The sequence below is a fragment of the Hyaena hyaena genome, unplaced genomic scaffold, assembly GCF_003009895.1.
Source record: "Hyaena hyaena isolate Hyena2069 unplaced genomic scaffold, ASM300989v1 scaffold_84, whole genome shotgun sequence".
In the NCBI taxonomy this organism is placed as follows: domain Eukaryota; kingdom Metazoa; phylum Chordata; class Mammalia; order Carnivora; family Hyaenidae; genus Hyaena; species Hyaena hyaena.
Window position 1 is genome coordinate 1,212,881 of NW_024080716.1, and position 12,939 is coordinate 1,225,819.

The window sequence follows — 12,939 nt, forward strand, 5'->3', positions numbered from 1 at the left end:
TGTCGATAATGTGTTTCTTCTGCTTTGCTCAAGTTTCTTTGGTTGTTTTCCCAGTTGTCTGGGCTTGACTCTTAATTCCCCTATTTTCGTTTCTGCTTTTTTATTAATGTAAATTAAAAAATGCGAGATCCAATTAGAATAAGCCTCTTGAGGACAGGAAACTTGTCTGTCTGTTCACTTCGAGACTGTCATAATGCCTATCATATTGCGTGTGCTTAAGCAACATTTTTGTGTGAATTAATATATCCCTGTGAAACAATCATGGGAGTTGTGGTGGGTTCTCTTCTGTTGCCCTCATTCTTTTCTCCTATCTTTGGCCATTTTCTCGATGTATCTGCTCATGTGGAGGAATAAGAAATCACTGACATGCTTCATGTGGCTTTTTCAGAGTATGTTCTTAACGTATTTGTTTATTTATTTATTATTTATTTATTTATTTTTTTACAAATAGTTTATTGTCAAATCAGTTTCCACATAACACTCAGTGCTCATCCCCACAAGTGTCCTCCTCCGTGCCCATCCCCCCTACCCCCACATCCATCAGTCCTCAGTTTTTGTCAGCATTCAAGAATCTCTCATGGTTTGCCTCTCTCCCTTTCCCCCACCATTTCCCCCCTTCTTCTCCCCCATGGTCCTCAGTTAAGTTCCTCCTAATCCTCCTATACGTGCAAACATATGATATTTGTCCTTCTCTGCCTGACTTATTTCGCTCAGCATAACCCCCTCAAGGTCCATCCATGTTGCTACACATGGCCAGATTTCATTGTTTCTCATTGCCGTGTAGTATTCCATGGTATAGATAAACCACATCTTCTTGATCCATTCGTCCGTTGATGGACACTTAGGCTCTTTCCATGTTTTAGCTATTGAGAACTCAGAAGTGGAACCAAAAGTTAACGTATTTATTTTTAAAGCCTACCAATAAAACTCCCCCCAGTCAGGTAAAACTAGGTGAAAAGATCTTTGTAAAAGATTTGTCCAGGAGAAAATATGTCTGAGTAGAATCAGAATGTTCGAGCTGATGGGATAACAGACATCGTGCCCATGCTTTTTGTGGGTTTGGCTCCTGTGCTGAAGCTAAATCTTGCAGAGCGGCCTGAAGTCAAATGATGAAAACAGATGTGCTGGAGTTGTGGGGGAGGGTGCGGAGCCAGGGGATGCCCAAGGCCCTGCTGCTGGCTGCCTCCTCTCCTGATCTTATCCTGTGTCTCATTTGAAAACCAATAGTTCAAAAACTCTCAATGTTCAGATGAGAACGAAAACAAAAATGCAAAGAAGGCAAATGATTCATTCAAAGTTACTCGGTGAATTAGAGCCATAACGTGGGACTACAACTCTGGCCTTCTGTTTCTGAATCTCGTGGTATTTCCAGGCACACAGGAAGCTTCCGGTACCTTGCTCCATGTATGTTTTTGGGTGGACCTGGGATTTGATTACCTCCCGCGGCAGACCCAACAGTCCTTGCTAAGGCATAGACCGCATATTTGCTGATCCCCAAGGGGAAAGCTGTGATTCAGACTTTGAGGTCTAAGAATTGCAGACTTAGTTTCTAGTCTCCCGATGAAACTGCTAATCTGGGTTCCAATGGTGTTTTTGCTACACGGACACCTGCCCACACAACATGATTAGAAATTATAATGATGACGATGATGAGTCTTCCAGGACACCCACGTTCTTTGCAAGATATTTCTGCTAATCGTCTCTACCAGAATCCGTTGGAGAACTTTTTTTAGTTTTTTTTTTTTTAAACTCTCTCCTTTCTAAGTCAAGTAAAAATACTAGTTTAATTCTGCTGTAGGTTAATGGTTTGTCCTCACCATTCCTGGAGTGTCATTTTTTTGTGCAGAGGATCCTGGAGCCTCGGGTGCATGGGGTGATTAAAAGCATCCCGGGCCCCAGATATGAGGAGATTTGGGTTCAGATTTCAGCAGTGTCCCCCAAATTTCCTCTGAACCCCTGGTAGAGATTACTTCCCTTCTTTTCCCTGTTGCCTCCCCTTTTGTTAAATGGGCATCCAATTCTGCGGTGCCTAATTTACTAGAGTTACGGAAATCAAGTGAGGCAATGCGTAAGGAAATGCTTCAATAACTCTGCCATATAAACTGAGAGGGTTGTTACTGAAGATTTTTTGCCACGTTGGTATCTTAGCTTCCTAGGGTTTTATTGAGTGTACTGTAATCCCTCATTGTGAGATCTGGGAAGGTAGTTCAGATAAAGGACCAAAGTAATGCCTCAAGTATTATTGTATACGGGCTCTACCTTGAACCCAGGGAACAGAGACGCGATGAGGGAGTGTCACCTAGGGGAAAAGAGAGGGTCCCAGGAACTGGGAGTCTCAATGGAGAAGTAAAAGTAAAAATTGGAAGTGGGAGAGTTGAAGGCTAGTGGCTGGTTGTAAGGCAGTGGAGCAATGGTCTAGAGGTGACAAGAGGCTTCTGAAAAATGCTGTCCATGGCTTTGGACCCTGTGTAGGGTGCCAGAAGGACGCAGATAGAGAAGGTGCAGGGAAACTTGCATTGTCAGAAGGCAGCCATGTCCAGGGAAGTTGGCCGGATGCCCTCCGAGGAGGCTGGAGACAGTTCCAAAGCCTATTAGGGCCAGGATGGGTTCTTTGTCTCTGCCTTCTATTATTTAACCTTGTACTTTGTTCACAGCACTTGCTTTTTTTTTTTTTTTTTTTTTAATTATTTTTGGCCTTGCTTTTTAATTTAAGGTCTGACTCTCTGAAGAAATGTTGAAGAGGGGTTCTGATAGGAAAGAGCCGAGTTGGATAATTCTGTTTCTCTCTCTGATTCCCCATTTCCACATCCCCAAAATGTTGATCTTCATGACTTGTTTTCTCTAACATTCACTACCTTTGATGAAAGGCAAACATTTATCTTTTGATAAGAAGAGAAAAAATACTTGGTGAATATGTTGATATTTTTGCTTTGTGGTAAGGGTTCAGGAAGGAGTAAAATGTTTCCAAAAGCCCCTTTCCTTGAGCAGGCAACTTCAGCTTGTAAACTGGGCTCAAATAACTTTAGCTTTTATTCTTGCCTGTCTATCTATCTATTGATGTATCTGTCTGTCTATCCATCCGACTATCCATCCATCCACCCACCCACATACCTATCTAGGCAAGGTGGTAGAGTTTAATTTTTCTTATTCTTTGATCTTTGATTGGTTTACTGAATAAGATAAACTGAGTTGAAGAAACCCTGATCTTTGAAAGAAGACTTTGGGGAGAAAAAAAGGTATCATGATCCTTTGAAAAGAATTTTTCCCAGGCTAAGTTATATAGTTTCACTGATACTTGGGATGGAAGCTAAAAGGTCTGGACACTGGATCTCTGAAAACCCTGTGAATGTGTTGGCTAGGCCTTTTTTCCTTCTTAGCACAGATGGAGAAGACTCCCCGACACCCCCCCACACACAGAGTAAAATTGAGCCAATATAAGATTTGAAACCTTCAACCATTATTTGGGAAAATGATTCTCCATCTATTGCTAGTCCAAACAGACAATAAACTTTTTCAAAAATTAGCAAAAATGTGAATTTTTTAATTACAATTTCTTTTTTGGCATCGTTGGCCTTTCTCATTCTATTTATTTATTTATAATTAAAAAAACCCTTTAATTCAGCTAATTCCTAGCTTCCAGTGAACCTTTTAACTAATCAAATGCATTTGAAATACTTTTTAATTTATTGCAAGAACAATAAAAAGCGAGAAGTCATTTTACGTAATGTCTTTTCTTGTTTTCAGTATTGTCAGCTCTTTTTCTGATAGAGGTTTGGTTTGGCTGCAAGCAGCTTGAGGGCATTCATCCCTAGTCATACTTACCATGTTGCTGTTGGTGAGTTAGAAAAATAATAACTAGTAATAGTAACTGGTAACAGAGTCCCTGTATAGCCTTCACCCATCCTCCTCTAATATCTTACATAGCCAGATACATCTATCAAAGCTAAGAGATTATCATTGGCACAACACAATTAATTAAACTACAAACGCCATTTACCAGTCAGATAAAACCACCCCTCCTCCTGTCATTGAGAAAGAAGTATGGAGAGTGATGGAGGGAGAGCTCTTTATCATTTGACATGGGAACAGAATCTTCCATATCCACAGACCCAAACCAGAAGGTATGAAAAGGTGAAGAAGGGAGTCCTTACCTCTCTATTTTGGTAGCTTTACCTATTAAGCCATTGCCCATTTACCGTATTTTTACATACCCTATTTATTCTCAGATGAAGTACAGTGAGGCTGGGAAGGGAAGTATTTTTGGTTAGAGTTGGAAAATGGACCTTGATTCAAACTGCAAAAGTTTGAGAGTAGAATCTCAGGTCCTTGTATGTGATGGTATCAACCTCCCAGTGGATAGGTGGCCATTTTGTTTGTAGTAATGATTCTCTTGCTCTTGTTTGATTCTCTTCATCCTCACATACAGGGTGGAGCCATTTGCCAGCAGCATCCTGAAATGTCTTGTTTGTGAGATTTAAGATGGTGAAAAATAGTTGGCAATATGAGATGGGTTGGATGAGTCTATGAATCTTGATGCCTATCGTCAAATATGTTTCTCTATCTCCAACAAATGTTTTGCTGTGTCCACTTACTGTGAGATGAAGGTTGAGGAGAGGCTGGGGAGGTGTTGTCCAGTGTGGGGGTAGCCAGTAGCCACATGAGACCCCTGAGCACTTGAAATGTGGCTATTCAAATACAAATATTCTGTATATTTTGTATATGTTTGTCTATTTCTTATATATTTGTAACATAAGTCTTTTTCTACTTATTATATTTTATTTTATCTTCTATTCTTTTTAAACATAACTACTAGGAACCCTTAGAATTGCGCATGTGTCACATTATATTTCTATTGGTCGGTGGTTTGAGCCTGGGAAGAATATGGAACACAGTAAATTGACCTTGTGTTCTTCCCTGAGTTCTAATAATGTTCGCATTAAAGGGAAAAGCTTCAGCAGTCATAATTTTCATTAAAAAAATCTGATTCAGAAGAATTGGCTCATTTTACATTATTGCTTGGACTGGAGAAGAATCTGACATTTGGTATTTTCATAATTGAGAACATAACTTGCTGACTTAAAAAAAAATCACAACATTGTGTGCTTGGCCTTAGGAACCAGACTCTGAGCTCTTTGAAAATAGAGATTGTGTCCTTTTCTCTTTCTGCCATCCTTTTCCCCCAAACCACACATTAACTAGCACATAGAAGGTGGTTAACTGGCATTTGTTGAGAAACAAAATAACTTTTAAAAAGGAGAAAACAATATGAAGCTACCCTGTACTTATGGTTGGAAGAGAGAAATATGTACCTTTATAAGGCAGCCCTTTTTCTTAAGTCAGCCACCAAAATTAAAGAACATCGATCCGGTGTTTATTTACTTCTTGATTTGATTACCATTCTCATCAGGTGTCCCTGTCAGCTCTGCTTATGATAAAGAATCTTTTCAAAATGCTTAACCTCACCACCCCTTGGGCAATGATGCCACTTACACATATTAATCCTCACCTTGTTCAGATAGTATATCTGAGCCCTAAAGACTGGATTGTTCTGATTTTCCCTTGTTTGATCCTTTCCAACATCTACCTCTACTATAGAGGTTGTGGGAATAATAATGAGAGATGAGTTTAAGCTTGGACTATAGTAGCTTTTCATTCGTTATTTTAAAATTTGCTTCTGTTTCATAATGGGCTGGAGCCTGTGTGAACCTATGACTTACCAGCTCTCAGTCTTCCATTGTGTCTCGTTCCCCCAATTCTTTCTTCTTTTGTCCCCCTGGTGAGGGGACAGGCTTTGTAAGATGTTATTTGGCCACAATCCTGTGCTGGGAAATTCAAGAGCTGCCATGATTCCATGTTAGGCATGACACAGGTCCTAACTGATCCCTGAATCCAGCTTTGGTCAAAAACCTGTTGCGTTGGTTAGAGGCAAGCCTTAAAGAATCACAATGGCTTTGTTGCTTACTATTCCTAGAAAAGACCTCTTCAAAGAGCCCTTCTGGTTATATACAGCCTTCCTTCTTATTTTATTTTAACTTTTTAATGTTTATTTATTTTTGAGAGGAGAGAGGGTGGGCAGATCAAGAGAGGGAGACACAGAACGTGAAGCAGGCTCCGGGCTCTGAGCTGTCAGCACAGAGCCTGACGTGGGGCTGGAACTCACGAACTGTGAGATCATGCCCTGAGCCCAAGTCAGATGCTTAACTGACTAAGCCATCCCGGTACTCCAATATACAGTCTTATTTCTAAGAAATATTTAAAGCTTTGATTCTTCTGCAGAACAGCCTAGAAGCTGTTTCTCTTGGAAGGGTGTACAAGGCAGCTGGTATGGGTGGAATAAAGATTGGCCTTAGAGTCAGAAGACCTGTGTTTCCTTTCTGGTTCTTCTGTTTTCTAGTTGTTGGATTCTGGACAAATAACATATCATCTCTGAACATTAATTTCTTCATCTGTCCAAATTAGACAGTATCTGTTTACACAGGGTTGTCATACTTTAATGTAAGAGGAGTACCTATTTTAGGGACCAATACTTCAGCTTTTTAAACACTAAATGAGTTGTTTTTTTCGCCTACACCTTGTGATTTTGTTGGTGATAGACCAATAGCCATCTTCTGCCTTCATTTCAGAGGTGGGGAGGAGGGCATTGGGTAACTGTGTGGTAAATTCCACTTTAATTCTAGCTTTGAGAAAAAGAGCAGGGAAAATGTGGTAAGCAATTGCTTCTAAAAAGCTCGGACTAAAAGCACTTGATGGATTTGTGCTGGCTTCCCGGTAGACTCATCTCTGCACTGCCCGCATAGCACAATTAATAGTTATTACTCAAGAAGGAACAAATAAAAAAAAAAAGCGAGAGCAGGCATAAAAACATCCTTTCATCTTCCTGACGATGGTCCCCTTTGTCAGGTCTGTGGAGCCATACCTGTGAATCATCCTGGGAAAGCACAGTGTGGGTGATTAGAAGGAAGATCTTGTGGCTCATTTCTTACCCACTTCCTGGGCTGGGGAAATGTCTCAGCTCGTCTTTCTTATCTACTGATGTCTTGTCAATATCCACTACCGTTCACCATGCATCTTCACAAACAAGGGCCTCTTTCTCACTCCAAACCATCACTGTGTAGAGAGCCAGTTACTCTCTGTGCAGACAGAGTTGTAAAGAAAAAGCAGAATAAAGCTGAGAAGGCAAGAATGGGGCACCATGGAGGAAGCACTAGAGTAGGGGTCCAGAACAGTGACTCTGAGAAGGAGCGTAAACTACTCAAGCAACATTTGTGTTATGAGGCTATGAAATGAGTCACGGTTCTGTTGGAGACCAGCCACTTGACCTTGTGTACTTTATTCTTATGATTCTAGAGTCCACAAATCAAGTTTTCCACTTGCAATCTTGAAACTTAGAGCCTACGGGAATCCTGACTTTGAGGATGGATGCCCCACGTGGGCATCTGATTCTCCCCCAGATTCAACTTGATAGGCAAAATGGAGGTGAAGGAAATGGATCCTACAGTCTGTTCTTGTGTTTGAATCCGGCTGAAGCACGAGTGACTCGGGGAGAGCTATATAATGTCTCCAAGCATTAGGTTTGTCAACAGTGAGAGAGGAACAGGGTTGTTGTGAGAACTGGACATGGTGCATGCTATAATGTGCCTGGCACACAATAAGCTCTCAGTTAAGGATGGGGATTGTTGTTGTTATTGTTCTTATTATTATCTGTCACCACAATCGTTTCCTTGGCCCTATCTTATAGGGATAGACTTGTGGCCACAGGAAGTATTCATTGTGAAAGCAGTTTCACTAGAGAGATGGAAACTATCTGCACAGTGAACAGTACAAGTAAAGAAAGCTCAAAATCAGTTCTACCATCTTCTTTTTTTTTATTTTCCATGGGTTATTTACTTTTTTTTTTTTTTATCAAGCCTTGGATTGTATCTTTTTTGCTACGTCTCTTGGGTTTTTCCCGTCTTGGCTATTCCACCTGTTATTACTCTAAGCCAAGCTCTCATTGCCTCCTGCTATCCTCATGTTCCTGCCTCCAGACTCCCTGAGAACCCTGGTTCTAGAGTGTGGTTTCTGGGCCTGTGGCGCCCCCACCAAGCCTTGCAGCTCATTGGAAATACGGCATCACAAGCCCCCCTCGCCCCCCAGACTAGCTGTATCATGGGGCGTGTTTGCCATCATGCTGTAGGGCCTTTGTCCAGCTAATTTGCTCAAAGTACATGCTTAGCCAATGTGTGTGTGTTCTGCCTCTGGAATATTTCCTGTTTCTCATTCCTCCTAGTCCCTCTTTTGTAAGAGGTGGTCAGGAGGGTCAGTGTGGGGCTGCTGAAAAGCACTGGAGTAGGAGAATAGTGACTCAGTCCAGGTCACCATCCATTACCTTGACCATGACAATAGTCTCTGAAATGGTGATGATACTTTTATGATTTTCCTTTGTTGCCCTTCTCCACATCATGTGAAGATCTTATGAAACTGTTAATTGGATCATATCTCACCCCCTGCCATACAGTGGCTTCCATGGTATCTAGAAACATTCAGAAGACCTTTTAGTATCCTGCACAGTGATGTGAGTTGGGCTTCCCTCATCTCCCACTCCACAATCACTTTACTCATTAAGCTAAAAACACACTGACTTTCCTTTTATCCCTTGTGTAAGCCAAGTTGTTTCCAACTTGACCTTCCGATTCTGCATATGGCTGACTCGGAGTCTTCATTCTAGGCTCAGTACAAATGTCATCTTCCTGAAGAGATCTTCCTTAACCTACAGCTAAAGTAGCACACCTGTCCCCTCCCCATTGCTTTTTCCTGTTAGCTTGTTTTAAGTTCTGTACAACACTTACAGTTCTCTGAAAGCATGGTTACCATGCCTTTGTTTACTTTTTGTATATCGCAAAGTCTTTTGGCGAGAGATATCTTAGTTATAACGATGATGATGATTTGCTGAGTGCTCACTCCACACTAGGCACTTTGCATTGTGCACTCTAATGGATCAGTTCATTTGGATTATTTCTTTCTCTTTAATGCATTATTTGTATCGTTGTCTTCCTCTTTTCTTAGGGTGTCAGCTCCCAAAATGGGGGAACGGTATCTATTTTTTGCCTTTCTGTTCCTACCCTAAAGAAGATTGACCGGCACAGGCATGGAGTGGTGCTCCGTAAATGGTTATTTAGGATATGTATGGATCCCAGAAGATTATCAATGGGGAACAAGTCCACGTGGAGGAAAGAGAAGGAGTCTCTCAGCCCCTATCCCAGGGGAAAATAGCCTTAAGTTCATCTTTATCTTTAGTTTAAGAGAGGAAGCAGGGTACGGAATCAGTGTTGGGATTTGCTGTATCGGCCTTGGGTACAGACACCGATCTTGACAATCGGGGAGTAGGTTCTTGAGTGGCACCTTACTGAGAACAAGTCCTTGTGAAAGCCTTAAGTTTGGTGTGTAGCGTGGTTGGAAAGGGCCTAATGACTTTTACGTTCTTTGCGTGCACGCTGTCGATGTGCGTATGAAAGCCTTTTATTATTATGGACTCAGCCGGCAGTAACCATGGTGAGTAGACCCTATCACACAGCATTTTTCTGAGTCAGTTTAAAATGCTGACAATTAAATATACCGTACTCTTTTAAGCGATCCATCAGTCTCCCTTGTTGTCATGGTGACCGGAGTATATTTAGAAATGTGACAAGTACACTGAGTTCAATTGCACTTTTGCCAAAACATAGTTTTGCAGCTAAAATTGAATTTCCTGATTGAAGATCCAAGTGCTGTTAAGGGGGCATAATCATTTCTATACATTATTCTGGAAGCATAACTTACATCATTCTATTAAATCAGCAGTTAAAAGTCTTATCAGGCTAGTAAGATACTGACACTTGAGTGGTTGTACGTAGAGTTGATGGAAGAAAGTAGAAGAAAGGTGGCATCCTGTTTTTTCCTTTAAAAATGAAATTGAGCCTCACCAGTGTAACTAGATTAATGGTTAATTCCTTTCTATCTTTTTAAAGAAATTGTAGATAAGTGTACATGTGTCTGTTCCTCCAGATTGTATTTTTAATTGAAAGAAATTTATTAACTACCTCCTCTCTCCTACATGCAATCTATTCTTAGCAGCATGAGGGCATCTTTTTCTTTTGGTTTGACCTCAGATTGGCAAGCATCCTTATTTTTCCCCAGCCTTTTTCCTGCTGGGTTTTACATGGGGTCAAGAGATGACATGAATATGACTTTTTGCTGAAACAAAGGAAAAGTTAAAATCTCATCTCTAGTTTGATCAGGGACTAGGTTTGGAGTCTCACTTCCTGTCCTGTGACCTATTACTCTAGTGATGAGAATGATGTTGGGGGGACCTGCTTGCTCTCTTGACCATAGAAAGTTTGGAAACTTATGCAGTGCCTGGTCCTTATTATCAACCTGCTTTTATTCCTGGCCACAGACAGATTTTTTTCTTTCTTTTGGGATGAGAAACAAGGACTCCTGGATACTTTTGCCTCTGAGTTTTCACGGAGTCGAATGTCTCAGCAAGTGAGATGGATTTTGAGTCCCTGTATGGTTAAATTGTTTTTATTTCTTTCATGAACATGGCAAACAATGGTAAGAGACGTGTTAGTTATAATAACAAGGTACAATTTCCTGAGTTTTTACTGTATGCTAGGCATTGTGTATAGTAAGGTTTGTAATGGATCATTTCAGTGGAAGTATACAGTAATCTTCAGATGTAGGTCTATTGCCATTCTTATTTCACATTAAAAACAAACAAACAAACAAACAAACAAACAGGTTTAGAGAGATTCTGTATTTTGACCAAGAGCATATCAAGGGGCACCTGGGTGGCTCAGTCGTTTGAGCCTCCGACTTTTGACTTAAGCTCGGTTCCTGATCCTAGGGTCATGGGATCGAGCCCTGTGTTGGGCTCTGTGCTGAGTGTGGAGCCTGCTTAAGACCCTCTCTCTCTTCGTCTGCCCCTTCTCTCCTAGTGCTCTCTCCTTCTCTCTCAAAATAAAATAAAAATAAAATTAAGAAAAGAGTATACATACCCCAAATAGTAGTAGAGTCTGGATTTTGATCTAAGTGCTCTCTATTAACCAGTGCCTGCCCCACGGACAGCTCGCAATGGATATATGTTACTAACAGGTGGCCTATTCCATGGTGCGGTCATACAGATGTTTCACTGTGTCCACATGCTCGCTGAAGTGGCCTCTACATAACAGTAAACAGGTATCAGAGTCTGAAAGTAGAGCTGAGCCACTCTGTGTCTTCCCTAATAGTTTAGAACCAAAGAAGATTGGCCCTGGGCAGGAAGGGAGCATACATTAGTCCCATCTAAGTGCAGGGGTTTGGTCTCAGGACCTCTCTACACTCCTCTGTGTGAGTTTTTGTTTATGTGAGTGATAGCTAATGATATTCATCTTAGAAATTAAAAGTGGGGTGCCCGAGGCTCTGACTCTCAATTTCAGCCCAGGTCAAGATCTCACTGTCGTGGGATTGTTTCCCACATCAGACTCCACACTGAACGTGGACCCTGCTTAGGATTCTCTCTCTTTACCTCTTCCCCACTCATGTGCACACTCTCTCTCTCTCTCTATATATATATCCAACGAAATAAATAAGCATTTAAAAAAAGAAATTAAAGCAGAAATTTAGAAAAAGATTTTAAAGTAAACTGCATGAAAATAGTACATTTTCCAAAAGACACAAAAAAACTAGTGAGAAAAATGACAATTTGTCATGACGTATGCTTTGATTAAAGTTTAGGAAGAAAATCCAGAAATAATTTACAGAAAGGATTGGAAAAGATAGTAAAAAGGATATAATTGTGATTTTTATTTTTTTGATACTACACTAAAACTTGACAAGTGGTAGTTTTCTAATTTGAAATCTGAAATTGTATCAACACATTTCTTTATACTCTGTTATGTTAAAATTCACTGGTCTTATACTCAGTTTGAATCGCTCTCCACCTGTGTAGCACCACAGATTGCTCACTTAAAAAACACGGGTTCACCGAGTTACACATATCTTTCAAATATTCATATGTTTCATTCTGTAACAATAACAAAAAACATCACATTTGTTAATATCACCACTGCTTTCATCAAAAACATACTTTAATTATTAGGAATATGTCAAGTATCCAGTTGGAGATGCAAGGCTATTGAAGTTCTGATTTTCACTTGAAAAGTCATTTTTCTCATTGGCAACAAATCCCATTAATTGTTTTCCTTGAAATGATAGGCTCTCTTGGTTTGTGTCTGGCATCACCATGTCTGAATGACCACAGTTCGTCAGTCATTCTTTCAAATAAAAATGATGTTCTGTGCAGCGCTCCGTGAGCTCAGCTCTCGATTCCAGCAATCACACAGTTGCCTTTCTTGGAGACTGCCATTGTAATTTGGGATTCAGCAAAAGATCTTCATGCCTACTTTCTATTTTGTCACACGGAATACTAACAAGATGTGCGCTCAAGGATTGAGTTTGCTAAAATTAAGTCTTAGTGGAAGGAGGACAGTTTTAAGTGAAATGAGCTCCGTGTTTCCTGTACTGTGGGTACCTGGCGGTGAAAAGTGCAATGGCTGTCAGTACATTGTAGAGCCACTGCTTGATTCCTCTGAAGACCCTGGCCATGTTTACCTACTCGTGATTGCCTTCCCACCATGGACACAAATGTCAACACTGTGAAAAAGATGCATCATGTGCATTGAGAGCCACTGATCTAATCCTGTCCTTTGGCTTTTTTAGGCGAGCAGAGCTGGAAGCGACCTTCCCGGGACCACTGCACTGGTTAGCGGCTGAGCTGGGGATAAGAATCCAGTTATCTGTGCATTCCTCTTTTTCTTTTGAGTTCCTGTACCAGTTTCCAGAATCTCAAGGTAGATGTTTTTGAATTTCTCTTGTGAATATGTGATGCCAAATGTATGTAATTATTCTATTCATTTGGGAAGATTTCCATATATTTTTGTT

General features: G+C 40.7%; 1 protein-coding gene across 7 annotated transcripts in view; it reads left to right on the plus strand.

Moving 5' to 3' along the window:
- Nucleotides 1-12,939, plus strand: part of LOC120233110 (LIM domain containing preferred translocation partner in lipoma) — a 673,125-nt gene that overhangs the window by 150,965 nt on the left and 509,221 nt on the right. For all 7 annotated transcript variants that reach the window (XM_039234226.1, XM_039234221.1, XM_039234228.1 and 4 more), the window contains one exon: nucleotides 12,718-12,848. The gene's annotated coding sequence lies outside the window, so the exon portion shown is untranslated. The remainder of the gene's footprint in view (nucleotides 1-12,717; nucleotides 12,849-12,939) is intronic.